General features: G+C 34.2%; 1 protein-coding gene across 3 annotated transcripts in view; it reads left to right on the top strand.

The window, feature by feature from the left end:
- DACH1 (dachshund family transcription factor 1) overlaps window positions 1-20,013 on the top strand; it is a 494,873-nt gene that overhangs the window by 235,547 nt on the left and 239,313 nt on the right. The gene's annotated exons all lie outside the window — the stretch shown is intronic.

Genomic DNA, 20,013 nt, shown 5'->3' with positions numbered 1-20,013 from the left:
TCTACTACTTAGGATCCCTATTCACTTTCTCTTTGTTTGTTTTGATTTTTGGTGAGGCAATGAGGTCCAAGTGACTTGCCCAGGGTTACACAGCCAGCAAGTGTCAAGTGTCCGAGGCCAGACCTGAACCCAGGACCTCCTGACTCAGGGCTGGCTCTCTATCCACTGTGCTACCCAGTCAAGCCCCCCCACCCCTGCCTCCCATTCACTTTCAAAACTCAACTTAAGGGGCAGCTAGGTGGCACAGTGGATAAAGCACCAGCCCTGGATTCAGGAGGACCTGAGTCCAAATGTGGCCTCAGACCCTTGACACTTACTAGCTGTGTGACCCTGGGCAAGTCACTTAACTCCAATTGCCTCACTAAAAAACAAAAAACCCTTAACTTAAGCACCATCACCTTCACTAGGTCTTTCCTGAATCACAGCTCTTAGTGTGTCCAGAATTTACTTTTTATATAATATATACCCTATATTTACATCAGTCAACAACCATTTATTAAGTACTTACTATTTGTAAGACACTGTTCTAAGTTCTGAGGATAGAAAAAAAAAAGGCAAAAGAAAATATGCTCCATTTCTTCCAGAAATATATTTATTACACTTCTATAATGGAATGTAAGCTCTTTGAAGACAGGGATTGTTTGTTTCACTTTTTTCCTTTTTTAACCCCAGCATCTAACCCAATGGAATCTTAATAAACATGCTGATTATTTGAAGTAAGTCTTATAAGGACAGATTGAATGGCATTTAAAAAATGAACCAAGTATTAAATGGAGTTTTGATGGCTTCTGAACTCTCTTGAAATGGAAGGATTCCAAAGAAAACTGAGAGTAAATTATAAATGGAATTCTAGGTTTTTTGTTGTACCCCTAAGTATGTCTTTGTGAAAGCAAAACAGATGAACAGTTAAACAACAGCTTTTAGAACATGATATATTTCTAACATGCTGCTCTTGATACTAACTGAAACATTGGCTTCTTTGCATTTTTGAAGTCTATGTGAACACCTTTAGGCTCAATCCTCTGTATTAGTTGTCAGTATCATGGCCTAGCAGTAACCTTTGTAGGGACTCTTATGTGATATATCAGTCTTAATTACTCCTTGTAGTTTGTCTCTCCTGTAATAATTATGTCTGCTGTGCCTTACTGTGGCTTGGAGCTACGTTATGAATCCAGTAAGACATAGTTCATTGTTTTATATAACAATGACATCAAATGACTGATCAAGATCTTGCCAGTAATAAAGGCTAGTAAGATGCTAATATGTTTCATAGTCATTTTCCACCTTTCTTCTCAAATTACTTGATTAGAAACAAATGAATAGTTTTGACCCATTTTATACCAGTCTTAGGATTTATTCACATGTATCTTACAAGAAGTTCTTAATAGTCAGCTTAAGGTCATATTAGGGCTTAAAGTCAATGAATAATTTGTACCAGTTATAAAATACTCACAATTTTTTCTTATAAGGAAGATTGACTGCCAGTTCAAATGATGATTTGTATAAATGTGCATGATGAAAGATCATAAGGTAGTCATAAACTTTTCTCAGGATGCTTCCTTAGGATAATTAAAACTCAGGAAAATTAATTTCTTAGATTTTAGACCTTTTTAAAATTGCAAAAACTATTCAATGTTATCTTTCAAAGTTTGGATTGCTCTTCATTTAAAAGTGTATAAGGAGTGAACTGATATTCCGTAAATATTTAAAAATTTAAAATATAGCGATGTTATATGTTTAATGGGGGGGAGATCACATGTGGAGTAAGGTAAAATTTAACTTTCCAAATATATCAACTGTAGGAACAGTATAATATTCTAGAAAGAGTATTAAATTTTGAATCAAGGGACTTGGGTTTGAATTCCAGCTATTGTAGTTGTTATCTGATGATTCAGAACAATACTTAACCTCTATGGACCTTATTTTTTTATTGGTAAAATATGGGTGTTGGATTAAAGTGCTATCTCTAAGTTTCATTTCAAATCTAAATCTATGATTTCATGACCTTGAAGATTCCTTAAGCATTTTAGTAATGAAACAGAGATATTTTAAGACAGCATACTCTTTTAAAAACTTAAATTGGTTAAGCAATAATGAGTATTTAACTAAAGTTTTATGTAGAAAAATAGTATTAGTCTATATTCAAAATGGAATAACTATTTCCTGGAAGCAGGTTGGTCATCTGGAATGTGAATAACACTTTTAGGATACCAGGGTCCTATTTAATCATAACTGATGACTTGATAGCTGGAGAAGCAGGTCTGGATAATGGAACATACATTCTTCTTAACTTCCCTACTCTGTTTTGAAAAAAAAAGATTTAAGAGTAAATATAAAGGAGATATTTGTGTGTGTTTTTATATGATCAATCATTGATTATATCTTTTAAAACTAAATCAGACTTATATGCTCAAGATTTATTATTGTCATATTACATTGTCACTGCACATGCTAGAGTATATTCAGGTAATAATGTTCAATAACAAAGCCCTTCTGCTTGCTGATTAACACTTCCTTGAAGGTAGGCATTGTCTCTTACTCATATTCTCTGTATTACCATTGATCACTGCTTTACAGATGATGGCACTCAATCATTTTTGTTTAATTGATAGGATTGATAAAAGCTGTGATGGGGATTCTAAGCTCCTGTACACTGAATACTTAGTTAAAAAGTGTTTTTATGACAATGGAATATATATTTCTGTGTTTTCCTGCCCTCTTTTGGTCCTTTTGTGTCCTTGCTTTTTTGGTTGTTTCCCTTTAATCTGACCAGTACTACTAGCAATCATCTTAGTTCAAATGTCTAACTTGTTTTTCCCCTGTAAATGTATTACTGTATATGTTTGGTAATATGCTTGTAAATAGAGATATCCCTTTCTAAATTGGACAGACTTCTAAAGTAAAATATTAAACCACACTTTTCTCAGCAATTTCCATTATAAATGAAATTTTAAATTGAAATTATAAAAATGTTGCCCCATTAGTGATGAACAATGGTGATAGACTTGGCTCTTCTCAGCAGTGCAATGATCCAAAACAATTTCAAAGAACTCATGATAGAAAATGTTCTCAACATCCAGAAAAAAAAAAAAAGAATTGTGGATTATGAATGCAGATTGAGCAATACTTCTTCTACTTTTGTTTTTGTTTTTTGTTTTTTGAGGTTTTCCCCTTTTTTTCTGATTCTTCTTTCACAGCATGACTAATGCAGAAATATTTTTTAATGTGATTGTACTTATATAACCTATACTGGATTGCTTTCCATCTTGGGGAAGAGGGAGGGGAGGAAGGATGGGAGAAAAAATTGGAACTAAAAATCTTATGAAAACAAATATTGAAAACTATCCTTACATGTCATTGGAAAATAATAAAATACTTTAATTTTTTAAAATGATGCACACATTAGTCTAGGAAAAAAAATGATTGGAAAAAAACTAAAGAAAATGGTGCTTCCTATTGTATGGTAATTATCACAGCATCATAAATAATTGTCTAGTAAATATAAAAAGTAAAAGAGGAGGGCAGCTACGTGGCACAGTGGATAAAGCACTGGCCTTGGATTCAGGAGGACCTAAGTTCAAAACCGGCCTCAGACACTTAACACTAGCTGTATGATCCTGGGCAAGTCACAAAACCTCAATTGCCTCACCAAAAAAAAAAAAGAAAGAAAGAAAGAAAAAGAAAAAAAAGGAAAAGAGGGATTCTGTGGAAATGATATGATGAGTTTCTCAATTTTTACATTTATTAGACAATTACTTATGATGCTGCAATAATTATAAGGCATTCAAGGTGTTTACATTCTATTTGGGAAAGCAACATATAAGTGTGTGTGTGTGTGTGTGTGTGTGTGTGTATACAAAGTAAGTACAAGGTAATTTGGGAAAACGTATTTGTAACTAAGATCTAATATAGGAATTGGCAATTGAACTTGAGAATAGTCACATATAGCACTTCAAAACTGGTGAAGTTTTATATATATATGTGTGTATACACACACACATATATATTATCATTTCTTAATGAAGCCTCATTGAACTTCTTCTCCTTAAAGGCATCAAAAGTTGTTTAGGAAGGGAGATAGTTCAACAAAAGACCAAAGTCGACAAGATGGCTCAGAAGTGCACTCTGCCACCCTTTATACTCCTCCTTTCTGTCTCCCTATCTCTATCACTGCTGTTGTTGCTAGAGATTTTACTACATGCCTGAACCCTCAGGGAACAGCAGGAATGAGCTTAAGCGCTGTAGCAGAGCAATGGGAGACCCTCTCCAATAGACATGGACACTCACTGTTCTAGGGAAGTATTGATAAGTGAATTTGACATAATGCATAATCCAATTAGTTTACTGATTTAGAAATTCATAGAAGTGAAATTGTGCATATTAGGCTGCCACATGAGAAAGAATTCTTTTATTTATTTTATACAAATAATGATCATGCTTTTAACTAATTAATGAAATAATAGTATATCTTTAATAATTAAGAACTTTTATTTAAAAATATGGAAAAGAAAAGCAAATTGACAAGAATTAAGTAGCTATCTCCAAGCATAAGAAAAGATACTGATTGGTAGATGGAGGGTCTCAGCCTTTTCTGTTTCAAATGTTGTGGTACCTGGATGTCCCAGATGTAAATGTTCAGGTCACAGTTTCTTTCTTATGAACCATAATTATACTGAGCAATGTTTTGAAAGGAAATATATACATGCATACATACATACACATACACACATATATAACTTAAGGAAAACAATTATGAAGCCTTATTCTTTCATAGACATTTCCATAATATACCTATGTATCAATGATTAAAAAGAACATGTCTTTTATAAAACTCAGGGTTTTAAAAATGTACCTTATAAAGCAAAGTGATCTTTTTTCATCTATCTCAACAGACTTTAGCTAGGGTACTTTATTTCTGAAAATTCAGAATCAGGAAGGGCAAGGATTGAGGACTAGGATTTTTTTCCCTTTGCATGCCTAGTACCTATTACAGTGACTTCATATGGGGGGGTCATTGATCAATATTTCTTGAACTTGAATTTCTAATAAAAACGTACAAATGTGGACATCATACTCCAAATAAATATAAAGGAATATTACTACTGAGATATTCATATTGAATTCCATTTCAGTAGTTTTACTTTTTTAAAAAATATTGTTGTTTAACCTTTCCTTTTTTTAACTAAGGGGAAAATATATAGCTAATTTTTCTTTGTGATATGGCCCAGAATTCTTATAGATCTCTCTCAAGTCTTCACAGAGAAATGTGACAAAAAGCTAAGATGTGTTTTTTCTCATGGTGTTTATGTGCCCAATTAGATAATATCTGCAGTGAAATCGCACCATTTCTCTTTTAACACCCTTTAAGAGGAGGTGAGAAATGTTTGCTTTGTCCGTATCATTGTTCAGAAGAACAAACCACTGATGAATTTCTGAATCTGCTTTCAGTCCAGTTAAACAGGAAAGGGTATTCTCAGGTCTCAAAGCCTTTTTATTAAAAGGCCTCACGGGCCAGAGCTCAGTGCCTCAGTTTGTTTCCAAACTTGAGTTTCTAGAGTTTCAGAGAGACAGACTTCCATTAGGCCACCAGGCTAGCTCAACAATGTTTAGATATTATTTCAATCAAAGAACTGTGTTCCATTACCCCAGGATCTGTGTCAAGCTGTGGATTAGGTTAAAAAACCAACAAAAGCTACTGGTGGCTGAAAGATTATGAGTATTTAGCTACGTTACTGCATTGCAGGCATGAACATGTCCCTTTAGTATTTTTGAGTTTCACAAGGTTACAATTAATTAATTGTGTCTATCTAGGTAAAACGCTAGTCTAAGTTAGTGTGCGATTTTAATAAATCCTTCAGATTCCTTTGATCTCTCTCTCTCTCTCTCTCTCTCTCTCTCTCTCTCTCTCTCTCTCTCTCTCTATTTCTCTCTCTCTCTCTCTCTCTCCCACTCTTATATTGTGTGTGCCGTAGACAGCAGATTTCCCAAACCCATAAAACAGAGATTAATGGAACAAAGAAGTAGAAACAGGTTTCTAGTTTTGTACCTCTCCATCCATTGTGTGACCATGGCATCTCTTTCTACATTTATTTTTCGGTCTTTCATATAGCAACTCAGATTATTTAAATAGATTTTGAAGTTTGGTAGTCTTTACTAGAATATTTATCAACATAACTTAATAAAGTGCATTTATTTTCTAGAGAGTGATCTAGATATTAATTTTCATCTTCTTCCTCTGTTTTTTTCTCCCTTTTAATGTGCCTATATCAATACAGTCAGATACTAGACAGGATAGTAAATATTAATTTTATAAAGAATCCTTTTGAAAAATCAAACTTCTTATCATTTTGAAGTATTCTCTAGTATCTTACTTATGCAAAGAAAATTCTTGGCCATGGGTTTTATCATTCACTAACAATTTAGGTAGATCAAATCTTCTCAAATACTTTTAGACTTCCTAACCCAAATGCCTCATCTTTGTTAGCTTCCGTATGTTCTAATCTTACTTTCAACATCATAGTCTTCTCCCCTTTCAGATTCTAATTTTCTTTTCACTAACCTTTATCCCCTTTTTTCCCCTTTCCAAAGTTGTTATTGTTTACTTACTAATGGAATGCTTCTGAGTTTTCTCCAATCCAAAAAGACCTTCTTTCTATTTCTGGCAAAAGTAATGGAGCAACTGAGCTTCTGGTTACCAATGTGTTCTGCTCCTGCCCCACTGAACCACACTGCTTGGGCAGGAATACAGTTCTTGGTATGGAGCCTGGCACTACTTTCGCTTGGCAGTCTAGTTGGGCACAAATCCCTACCATGATTGCTTCAGGAAGATGAAAAGGTGGCAGTGGTGATTTTCTTAAATGTGTGCCTGGAGTGGGAGGAGAAGCACCACATCTGCTCAAGCAGCTGCCAAACTGATGCTCCACCTGGGCCCCCACCGGGAGCCATGCTGCTATCTAGGTGGAATAAGGTAAGTCAGGACAAGGAAGAATCACAAAGTTAGCAACTCTCTTCCTGTCCTATTCTGAGGGTAGGAGATTGGACATTTGGGCCTTAATCCCTTTTACTTCCCTTGCCCCCCACCTTATGCTCAAGAAGTTATTGTTTCTAACCCCCTATTATATATTTTGTTGGGATTTGAAGAACTTGAATATGATTCATTATCAACTAGTATTTACCTAATGATTATTAGATGCAACAAATATTAGCTGATAATGACATGGGCCATTGGATTTTCAAGGATATGCTAGTACATGAATCTTCTTTTTAAAGTCAGGGTTTAGCTAAAATACCATATTTGTTACAAAAGTTCCTATAAGGAACACTCATTCATCATCTATTTTTTTTTTCTGGGGCAGTGAGGGTCACATAGCTAGTAAGTGTCAAGTGTCTGAGGCTGGATTTGAACTCAGGTCTTCCTGAATCCAGGGCCAGTGCTCTAAGCGCTGCGCCACCTAGCTGCCCTCTATTCATCATCTATTAAAAGTATTCTGTTAACTCTGTAGGATTTAGTCACTACCAGATCATTTTCATCTAATAATAGTGCATAAGTGCATTTCTAGTACATAAGGAAATCACCAAAACATTAAATAGGTTTGTTAAACGGCGGTGGCCGTGCTATAAGACATACATATGTTTAACAGGAAACCAAAAATTTAGGAGTAAGAGCCATGAAAAAGACAAGCTATTTCCCCTCCTGTTGGCAGTTTTACATTTGGCTAAATAGATTGTTCTATAGATTCAACACCTACAGAAAGTATTTTTTTATATTGTTCAAAGCTGACCTCTGCTTTTACAAAGGTTTATCTGCACTTTTTCATCTGTTTAGAGGCATACATTTTTGGTTAAGAAATCGAAGACAATCTCTCTTTGTCTCTCTTTTTTTCTGAGCTGGGTAGGTTGAGATAAAAAAGAATGACTGCTTTAAAAGTCACACATGGCTGTAATTTAAGATTTTTTTCCCCTCATTGTCCGTAACAGTTGAAAGAAACCTTCAATGAAAGTTTATTAACTAGGCCAATGCCTGAGGCAATAAAGGTTCATTTATTACCAGTTTCTTGGCTGTTTTTCTTCTTCTATTTTTCGGTTAAACTCATAGCGTAAGATAATACTTCACAAAATTAAACCTTTGACCTTCTGTAGAGTTAAGTCTCCTTTGATTAGATAAAGTAACAATTTATGGTCCAGCATGAGGTTGCACATGAAATGAATAATGCAACAGACTCAGTGTAGACTGAGAATCTATTGCTTTTGAAAAGATGAATGTTGGTTAAGAAAAAAAAATTCTACTTAAATATGTTGTCTTGATACAGAATGTACTTTAGAAATATTTCAAAAGGTTTTCCTTATCAGATATAGTCATGGTTAGAGTTTTCTGTTTCTCACAATAAATGATTGAAAACAATATGCATGTATTTTTGAAATATTACTAAAATAATAAAGAGCCAAAATGTCACCCAAATCTCTTTTAATATTGCAACTTCAGCATAATCCAGATAGAATGAAAGAACCACAATAGACCAGTTCACAGATAAATTGAACATTGATTTCACAAAAAGAATTTAGTGATGATAATTTATATTAATGATATGAGGATACCTTTATTAACAGGGTATACCACTGTTGATAGCACTTAGATCAAAGAATCTATTATCTTTGAGTCCAAAACAATACAACAAAACAAACATCATTCACTAATTATTTTGTTGATCTCTGTAGAAGGACTTGACTATACATTGGTAACATTTACTGGTGGAAAATAAAGGTTTCCACTAGATTCTACTTTGATTATTTCATACTGGGGGTAGTGGTGGTGATGATGGTAGTGATAATGGAAATTGTCAATGTATACATAATTTTCAGAGATTTCACTTTTACTTACTTTTACTTTACTTCTTTTCAAAGATACATGTAGAATTTGAGATACAGGTTAAATTTGTAATTGACGAATCTCTGATATTCCTTATCCCTCTAAAGTACAATAGAAGGTGCTCTATTTGATTTTAGATTTTTAATTCTTCTGTAATTTTACCTTTAGTATTGCACATCCAAGAAATGTAGGCTCATGTATAAACAGTACTGAGAACGTGTTTCTGACCAAGATGTTGTGATTAGTTGGTTGTTTGAATTACTAATTGACATGCAGAAGTAGAATGATTTGGAGAAGTGTTTTAGAGTTTGAGTTTGGTCTTTTTTCAATTAGTTTAAATTATTTAAGGTGAAAAATTCTACTGCAGTAATTTAGTTTCTCTTAATATAATCTCATAGGGCAGCTTAGATGAGGCCAAAAGAAACCATTTGAGTTAGTGGGAATCACTTGCAAATAGAATTCTATTTGGAGCTGCCAAAATTAATATATTTAGGAGAAAATAAATATTTATACTTATTTTGAAATGATGGAAAATTCTGGTAATGCAAAGAACTCAAATTCTATACCTTGCTAAAAATAAAATGTTTCTTCATGCTGGAACAAATCTTTTAGTCCACCCCCCAAAAGCGAAATATGCAATACCAAAAATCCATTGAGCATTTTATATTGGATCCATCCTATTCTTTTTATCCCAGTGATGTAAATTACACATTCTAAGTAAAACCTCATAAGTAGAATACATAGCCTATTTTTTTCTTAAAATGAAACTTAAAAAGAGTTTAAAATTATTCTCTATGATGCTCAAATGAAGGAAACCTGAGAATAATATAAATGGATAATCCAAACACAATGTGGAGTCAATAAAAAAAAATTGTCAAATGTCTCGCAAGTTCAAGACTGTGTATTGAGGTTGAGACAAAGAAATTTACTATACAAACCTTTCCCCTGAGGAGTTTAGAAAATATTTAAAGAGAATACTGTATAGGAGGAAAAAAAACCAACCAAACTTTAAAGTAGCATTCTAAATAAAAGTTACAGACTTACTTTAATGGATCAATTATAAAACCTTGATGATTTTATCATATTAACATGGGTATTCACTCTACCACTGGAGATTGATACCCACCCATGCCTTGTCAGCCTTTATCATTCTTTTTCCCTGCACACCATAATTCTTCCACATGCCGATGGACTTCCTTTGGTTTAATTTCGTTTTTCTAAACATATTTTCTGAGTACTAATGCAGTACCAGTATAGTCCATCTGTTACCTTTCACTTGTGTCACATGAATAGTTCACCTTTTTCAATCCTTTATTACCTTAGAGAATCCTACTTCAATCCTTTTTCCTTCCATATGCCATTCTTTTGCATATAGTTCATGACAGGAAAAATTCTGTAGCAAATTATACAAAACATCCATCTTTCCATTATTTATTGGATCAATAGATTTTTTACTCTTTGGATATCATGGTACTAGAGGTCCAACCAAATGGAATTAATAAGAAAACATTTGTATCCAAAAATATGAGCTTTTGCACTGGAGAGAAGCTGCTTTAAATTGGTTAAAATACTGCCCTGTATCTCAAATGCAATCCAAGCCACATTTTTATTAATATTTCATTCTGTTTGCAACTCAATCATCACCCATCTGTAATGTATATGTAGTGATGTAATAACTTAGTGGATTGACCATCCAGTTGTGTGTCATCATCTACACAGTACTTTTCATCCATTTAGTTTTTCCTTTATGAATAATTAGAACAAGTTTTTGTTTTTTTAGTAACCCTGGATCTTATAATCTGGGGTAATACTTTGGGGATTGGTGTCAACAGCACAAAATCATTAGCAAACAGAAATATCTGGAGAACTTATCTATAGGGAATCCATCTTCCTTCTCTCCTCCATGCATAATATCCAGCATGATAGTTCTGATTACCCTTGATGAACACACCTTCCCTTGTTTTATAATTCCTTAACAATAATAACTCATGTCATTGAACAGTTATAGCTGTATATCCATTTGTCAAGGAATCCTATAAAATATTAACATGTGAATGAATTCTTGTAAAAAGAATCTTTATGACAATGCTTTTTTCAGTGTTTTTTTTTTGTAAACAACAAGCACTAAACACAATGGGATCTTGAATTCTCTATCTTTGTGCCATTATGGGTAAAAACTAATGCTCCGTAGTCATTTTCAAAAGCTCTCCTTTTCCTCTCTCAAGGAACCAAGGGTACACATGATAGGAAATGAGATAGAACCCTGTAGTTAAACAGGTCTGGGTTGAAGTTCACCTCTGATACATAAAAGCTGAGTTATCATTAACAAGTCACATAGTGATTTGCAAGTTGTTGACAATTCTCTAATATTATAAGTTAGAGGGACATCACTGAGATGTATTATAAATGATTACTAATACCAATAAAACCACAATCTGAGTCTCTCCCCCTCACCAAATCCCTAAAGCAGTTTATTTTCAAAAAGATTTTATGAGAATGAAAAAGTATATATGTGATTTTCTTTTTTTTATATGAACAATACTTTATTAATAATATGATACAAACATAAACTAATATCAGACTCACAACCTCCTCAAATATATCAAGCATCTTTCCATTGCAGGTGTAGGGATCTGCAACTTTTTTTTTTTAGGAGTAACCATTTTTTTTTTTTACATATAAGGTATTTTATTTTTTCCGTTACATGTAAAGATAGTTCTCAACTTTTGTTTATACAAGCTTTACAATTTCAGATTTTTCTCCCTCCCTCCCCTCCCTCCCCCCTCCCCTAGACAGCAGGTAATCTGATATAGGTTATATCTATATATCTATATACATATACATATATATATATACACATATATATACACATAATAACATTAATCCTTATATGTGACTTTCTAATTACTGATGATCTCTTGCTCATTTATTTCAGGTATTGTCATAGAAAAGCTACTGGCAAACATTTTGTACACAGGTAGTAGAGTGATATAACTAAATTATTAAATTTTTAAAAATACTAACCACATGCTTCATGCTAGAGATAAAAAGTCAAGAGTCAAGTGACTCCTGACCTTAAGGAGATTACATTCCAATGACAAAAATGGCATATAAATAAATAAATATATGTATATACAGATAGAGAGATGGATACATATACATACAAATGCAAGATAGTTATAGGAAGGAGAGCAATAGAAGAGACAGAAGGGTCATTGCATAAGTGGCTGCTGGAAGCTGTCCTGAACCGAAGTATCAGAAAGACATTCATAGGGATCTGATACAAGCAAGGTTACAACAAAGGTTTAATTACCTTGTAGTAAGATTTTGGTCAAACCTAGGTTAAAGATACATGCTTTTTCTTTTCTTTCTTTCTTTCTTTCTTTCTTTCTTTCTTTCTTTCTTTCTTTCTTTCTTTCTTTCTTTCTTTCTTTCTTTCTTTCTTTCATTCTTTCTTTCTTTCTTTTTGTGAGACAACTGGGGCTAAGTGACTTGCCCAGAGTCACACAGCTAGTAAGTGTCAAGGGTCTGAGGCCGGATTTGAACTCAGGTCCTCCTGAATCCAAGGCCAGTGCTCTATCCACTATGCCACCTAGCTGCCCCAAAGATACATACTTTTGATACATGCTGTTGATCCCTCCCTTCTATTTCGCTTCTCTACGCAAAGAGGATGCTATAGTAGTAGTAAATGCAGCCTGCATGACTTGTATAATACAACAGGTTGGAAGAGGCAAGGCTTCCTCCTTAGGTTGCTTTTAGTATGCTCCTACGTATGTATAAGCATGCATATGGTGCTGCAGCACCAGTTCAACACCTTGTGTTACATATGAAATAAAAAACCTTTCTTCCCTACAAGTCTATGTGGTTGGGGCTACTTGCTGGCTATATTCCAATTTCTCCTGCAGTTCGAAATTCTGTCTGCTCCAAAGCCTGAAAATTTGCTCTTTGAAATTATCTTTACATTATAAATGCTGCTTTCTTCCCTATAATATATATTGTTCTGGGTGTGGCCTGCCACAGATACTATTGATACACCTTTTTTTTTCCATTCTTCAGGGTCTTATCCCAGACATCTCTTGCATGATGATTTCTCAGTTCTTTTGATATTATATCATCTCCAGCACATTTCCTATCCATTTCCAATTCCTCACATAGTATATTCTGACCTAATATTATCAAATTAAACATTTTTCAGTTATTGATTATAATAGGTCATTATAAAAACAAAGTCAAATTCATTCCACTTTGCCACATTTTATTATTTCTCTGTGTTGTTTGTTTGAATATTCTTGAATGATACTGCTCATTTGTACCTCATAAATACCTCGTGAGAAGGTTTCAATAGACATTTCTTTCACTTATAGAACTTTTTGCTCTCTTGTAAGTCAGTGTATTTCACATGTGACTGTTGAGGACTCTGTTCTTTTTCATACATGTACACAAGAGACAGAGGTTATTGCAATAGTTGCAGATTCCACTCTTCACACTTCCATGGCATCACTCTAATTGTAGTGGCTTTTCTTCCTTGTAGTTGGAGAAAGAAAATCTCTCTCAATGGCAAAGGAGAAAGAAATTATGAATTCTGTAACAGTGAGCAAAAATAGTTCTCACAAATCTGTTTTCTACTTTTGGTATTCCGAGGCTTCCCTCAGTTCCAGAAAAAAATGAGACAACATTACTGACAGCTGCTACATTGGAATGAATTCATATTTTGAACTAATGTTATCTTTTACTGCCATGTCTATCTTTATGGCAAAGAAAATAATTATTTTCTGGTGTAGGGGACTGCTGAGCTCTTTTGACCTCTTTTTGTTATGACTACTTTACATTCCTTAGCCTTTTTGTCAGAAAAAGTGATTATCATGGATACTATTGTTGCCTTTTTCTATTTCCCAATTTTTGGCTATAATAGATTACTCAATGGAGGCCAGATATAACATGTTGTTGTCCACAGAACCTTCCCCTTTTTAGACTTTCTTCTCATTCGAAGTTGATTTTTCCTTTGCACTATCCCAGAGCTAATTCAGATGCCACTCCCACACCAATAACCAGTTGTTTCCTGTCAGTTAAGATAAAATCATGTACCACATAAATGTCACTGTCAGGGTTACTTAGATTTTCCAATAGTAAAGCCAATTTGTTGGTCATTGCCCAACAACTTCCCATTTATTGTACATTATGCTAAAGTTTTAAAAAAAAATTTAAAAAACCTATTTGATGCTTAGAATTTTCAGCACTTCTTTTCCAGTTTCTGCCACTCCATTCTTGTCACTGTGAAAGTTAAAGACTAGGGCCATCTGCTGTTATTTTTCATTTTATAGGTTCCTATATCCAAATGGGGCAGTAGGTAGCAGAGTGGATAGAGTACAGGTGCCTGGAGTCAGGAAGACCTGAGTTCAAATTCAGCCTCAGGCACTTCCTAGCAGTATGACTCTGGCCAGGTCATTTGATCCCATTTTCCTCAGTTTTATCATTTGTAAAATGAACTGGGGAAGGAAATGGCAAACCATTCCAGTATATTTGCCAAGAAAAGTACAAATGGTGTCCTGAAGAGTAGGACATGATTGAAATGACTGAACAACAAAACAACATATCCAAAGAATTCTTCATCTAGTGGCCAACTACAGGTATAGCAAATCAACCCAATAAAAATTTAAAGGAGACAAAGATAGTTTTCAGTTGGAATTGCCAGAGAAGGCATTTTGAGATGTGAGTGTGGCTGATATGATGAATGATATTTCAAAGGTGGAGGGGAAATTGCATGTAGCAGGAACAGCGTGAGAAAGGTTTCATTGTTGGGATGATAAAAGTTTCATTTGATAAACACTGAGTAGGTTAATTAGATTGGCACAGAAGATCAAATGAGTTAAGGTATATAAAGTGCTTTTTAAACTATAAAGCCATGTACAAATGTCAGATCTTATTAAAATTATTTCTGTGTGAAAAAATAAGAATCCATGTGTATACAGTGCTTTAAAAATATTATCTCCTTTGATCATCATTGAAAATTTGTGATGAGGGCAGAAGAAATAAACTATGAAATTAAGGAAACTAATGTTGGAGAAGCTGTGGAAAAATTGGAACACTAATGCATTGTTGGTGGAGCTGTGAACTGATCCAACCATTCTGTAGAGCAATTTGGAACTATGCCCAAAGGGCTATAAAACTGTGCATATCCTTTGACCCAGAAATACCATTATTATGCCTTTATCCCAAAAAGATCATAAAAAAGTGAAAAGGACCCACATGTACAAAAATATTTATAGTTGCTCTTTTTGTGGTGGCAAGGAATTGGAAATTGAAGGGATGCCCATTAATTGGGGATTAGCTGAACAAATTGTGTTATATGAATGTAATGGAATACTATTGTGCTGTAATAAATGATGAGTAGGCAGATTTCAGGGAAACCTGCATGAACTGATGCTGAGTGAGATGAGCAGAACCAGGAGAACATTGTACACAATATCAGCAACATTGTGTGTTGATCAACTCTGATAGACTTGACTCTTCTCAGCAATACAATGGTCCAAGGAGGGAAAATGCTCTCCAAATCCAGATAAAAGAACCGTGGAATCAAGATGCAGATTGAACCATACTGTTTCTACTTTTTTTGTTTTTTGTTTTTGAGGTTTTTCCTTTTTGTTCTGATTCTTCTTTCACAACATGACTAATGCAGAGATATGTTTAATTTGATTGTACACATATAACCTATATCTGATTGCTTGCTGTCTTAGGGAGGGGGGGAAGGAGAAAAATTTGGAACTAGAAACCTTATAAAAACAAATGTTGAAAACTACCTCTACATGTAACTAGAAAATAATAAAATACTTTTATGATAAAAAATAAAATTAAGGAAAACAAATTTCAAAGATATTAAGTGGCCATTATAACTAGTGACAGAGCAAAGAATAAAACTCAGGTCTCCTGCCTCCAACTTGAGTATTCTTTATACCATACTGCTTTCTAAGGCAGGTATTGATAGACAGGGTTGGAAAGATAAATTTGGGTCAGACTGTTGGAGACTTTGAATGCCAGTACTAATCTAGGATGTTAAACCATGGGGAAAACAGAGAAACATACTTTTAGCAAAACATTAACTTTTATTCTATACTGTTTCTGTCCATCATCTCTGCCCATAAATAGCTGGGAAAACTCCGGAGTATGACGTGAACCAGATTAAAATGTAATTGGGAAATGTTTAATAAAATAAATAAAAATTCATTGCAACATAGAAAGTTAATGTGTGGTTTTCTAAGTCAGCATGCTGCCCACAGAGATCCATTTCTATTTGAGCTTGGCAACATGTCTCTGTATTATCTTCTCAAAATGGATAAAACTAAACTCTTCCTTTCTCAGTTTTATTGTTTTGTTACTAAGGTCCCAGATCATAGTGTCTATGTTCAAAAGACATTGGAAGAAAATTATCGACTTATTTATTTCTTATATTTTCATCAAGGATAGCATCAGTATGTATATAAATAGTATCATAAACATATTAAAGGGATTAGAAGGTAGGAATGTGGCTCAAAATCTTATGATGTCCTCTCATTCACTTTTTTGGGGTTGGGGGCAATAAAACTGTCTGTGCTCTTTTTCATTGTTTTCACATTGAAGCTCAATCCCTGAGTGCATTTTAAATGGAAATACCTCTATAGAGCCCCCCCCCCCCGGTTTATTTTTATTACCCTCCTGTTTTTCCTTACTTCACATTTTTAAGTATCATTTCCACTTATTATAGTATATGTAACATTGAATTGAGAGATCCTAAGGAAGATTTTTATCATTGTTATCCATTGTTATCATTGAAAGAATGGCTTCATTGATGAGGTGTGTTTTGAGTTGGATCTTGAGTGATGAGTTAGGCCATCACCTGATGGAGATTGTTGTGGGAAGTTGTTCCAATTTAGGGGTGTTTGTGCTGAAATGACAAAGGAGGTAAGTTTTAAGTAATATTTTAAGGTTAGGAAGTAAATAGAAAGTAATGAGTTTTGGGGGGAAGGGGGGATAAAGGGCATAAGATGGGCAGGTTATTTTGGTCATGGAATACTTTGAAAGTTAGGTAAGACTTAGGTGGGGCTCTGCAGTGATTAGTTTGGGAAAAAATGATGCATTAAGATCATCAGTAAGTAAAAGGTAGGGTAGAAACATAGATAGAAGAATGACAAATTTAAAAAAAACTTGTTCAATTAACATACTTTACCTAGAGCTGGTCCTATTTCCATGATTTATTTCTTCATCTCCCTACTTTTTTTTCTGTGCTACAAAACCTGTTATGTACCCAAGTCTGCTAGAATTATCACTTCTGTAATCTCACTATTTTATGAGTTAAACAGATTTGTGGGATAGCAGGGTGCTTCACCATCACTTATAACAGTATTATTTTTGAGTATGAAAATCTGTACTCTTGCCCTGGCTTTACTATATGACTTCATGCAAGTTACTTGAACTCACGAACTTCAAATTCTTCAACTGGGGGCGGGGAGGGCAGAATGTTGTTGTGAGAGTTTACCATAATAATGTGTGAAAAAATCCCCAGTAAGATGATATTAGAGAGAGAAAAGTCACCATTCATTTTGTAGAATGCGGTTCTCCAAGGAAACAATATACTCTGAGAATTTAGTTACAAGATTCATGCCATTAGAATAATGTTTTGTTTGGGGAACCTAAATGATGTTTATAACTTTGTTTAGATTTAAAAATTGATTTCAAGTTCCAAAAAGCTGACTCACAAATAAACTTTTAGAACCATTTGTTCATAAATTGAGAGAATGCCTATGATTTTGTTGTTTATATATTCTTAATTGGTAAGTAGCAGTATATGACAATGTGACTCCCTATCCAAATTATCAATTCCTTGAGAAGAGTATATTTTCTGTTAATTACCCCCTCCCCAGCCTTAGGTTCATGGATTTACATCTGGAAGGGACCTGTGGAGGGCATTCAGTCCTAACTTGGTTTCAGAGATGAGAGAGTTTAGTTTTAGATAGGTTAAGTCATTTGTCCAAAGTGATTGAGGTGGGCAGAAATGGGATTCAAAGCTATGTCCTCAACCTCCATACCCAGCACACTTTCCATACCACATCACTTCTACATTGATGAAACTATGACCTTAACCTGATATTCTATTAGTACAGCTCTAAAAAAAAATTCATCTTTTACAGTTCTTATTCATGTCTATTCATAAATCTAGTAAGAATAATTATAATATAAACTGAAATTTGTATAGCACATAATCATTTTAAAATGACATCACTAAATTATATGATTTGAAAATAATCTAACAAATATATTTAGTAATTCTCTATCAGTATTAAGCAAGGCATAAAATAAGGAGACACATGTCATTGAATATGAAAGGGAAATTCTTTAGAAATGATAAGGTTCTCCAGATGTCCCTATTTGTAGACCCCAATAATGTATTTTATTTTATATTTATATATATTTGGGGGCAGTGAGGGTTAAGTGACTTGTCCAGGGTCATACAGATAGTAAGTGTCAAGTGTCTGAGGCAGGTTTTGACTCAAGTCCTCCTGAATCCAAGGCCGGGGGCTTTATCCACTGTGCCACCTAGCTGCCCCCTATTTTATTATATTTTAATTCATATTAATTAGTTTTAATATTATATTCTATCACACACACTGCCTTCTAGTCTATGAACTTCATTGGCTTCCTACTGCCTTAAGAATCAAATATAGATAGAGCACCGGCCCTGGAGTCAGGAGTACCTGAGTTCAAATCCGGCCTCAGACACTTAACACTTACTAGCTGTGTGACCCTAGGCAAGTCACTTAACCCCAATTGCCTCACTAAAAAAAAAAAAAAAAAAAAAAAAAAAAAAAAAAAAAAAGAATCAAATATAAAATCTCCTGTTTGGTTTTTAAACTCCTCCACAAACTGGCCCCTTCCTACTTTTTCAGTCTTCTTATCCTTTGTTCCTCCTCCCCCATTCCCCAGTTATATAATCAAAAGTCCTGGGACAGTGGCCTCTTTGCTCTTCCTCAAGCAATATGCTCCATCTTCTGCCTCCATCCTTTTTCACTTGTCCCAATGCCTGAAATGCTCTCTCTCTTGACATCTCTGCCTCCTGATATTGCAACCAAACTATTTTTCAAATGTTCATTCCTTTACACACCTTAGTGACTTACTCCATCTTTTAAATATTTGATGATGAAGAAAAATGGTTAGCCTAAATTTGACTTTTTCTAGTAGCTATAAAGAAGTGAGATAGAGGGGGCAGCTAGGTGGCACAGTGGATAGAGCACCTGCCCTGGAGTCAGGAGGACCTGAGTTCAAATCTGGCCTCAGACACTTGACACTTACTAGCTGTGTGACCCTGGGCAAGTCACTTAACCCCCATTGCCCCGCAAAAAAAAAAAAAAAAAAAAAAAAAAAAAAGAAGTGAGATAGACCTTATCTTGGGCCAATTAATCAGATCTTGTGAAAGTACCGTGATAGACTATGTATGTGTGGCATTTGATGAAGGCAAAAGGAGAAAGTAAAACAATAAGTATCAGCTGTTGCATTGAGTCAGTTCTCTTTAGACTAAGTGAACTTTCAACTGTCATAATTAAAACTTTTAAAGCTGTTAGTAGATACTTCAAGCTGTTTTGTGATAATCTATATGATTTGTCATGATTTAGATTCCTCCATGAATTGTACTGAACTTTTTGATAGCTAACTTTGTGTTATTCACAGTACATGCTTTAACTGAATAACTATCTAAAGTATTAAACTTCTAAATATGTCAAAAGGGAGAAAAGCTATGTTTAAAGGAGGAAAAATATTTAATGCACATAATGTCTGGGCTCATTTTAAAATTCCTTTACTAACATCTTTTATCGAGAAACACACTTTATTCATCTGTCTTTGTTATATTGCTGTGGCTGAGGTACTTTAATATTCCTGCCTCCCGCTAATCTTCTGGTTCGACAGAAGTAAACAATAGGTTTCATAAATTAAAAATACTCTCTTCTGAACATGCTTCTAAAGATAAAAAAACAAGGCTGTAAACATTTATGACTGAAACAAACTAGATTGTTCAAATACTGCCATGATGTATCATGTATATCAATATGGCACTGATATCAGTTAGAATGCAAACAAGGTTTTAAATGATGTGCCCCTTCATTTCAGCTGGAGAAGCCGCT

The sequence above is a fragment of the Dromiciops gliroides genome, chromosome 3 (genome assembly GCF_019393635.1).
Source record: "Dromiciops gliroides isolate mDroGli1 chromosome 3, mDroGli1.pri, whole genome shotgun sequence".
Classification (NCBI taxonomy): Eukaryota; Metazoa; Chordata; class Mammalia; order Microbiotheria; family Microbiotheriidae; genus Dromiciops; species Dromiciops gliroides.
Note: the sequence above shows the minus strand (reverse complement) of the source record. Positions and strands in the feature narration are given on the sequence as shown.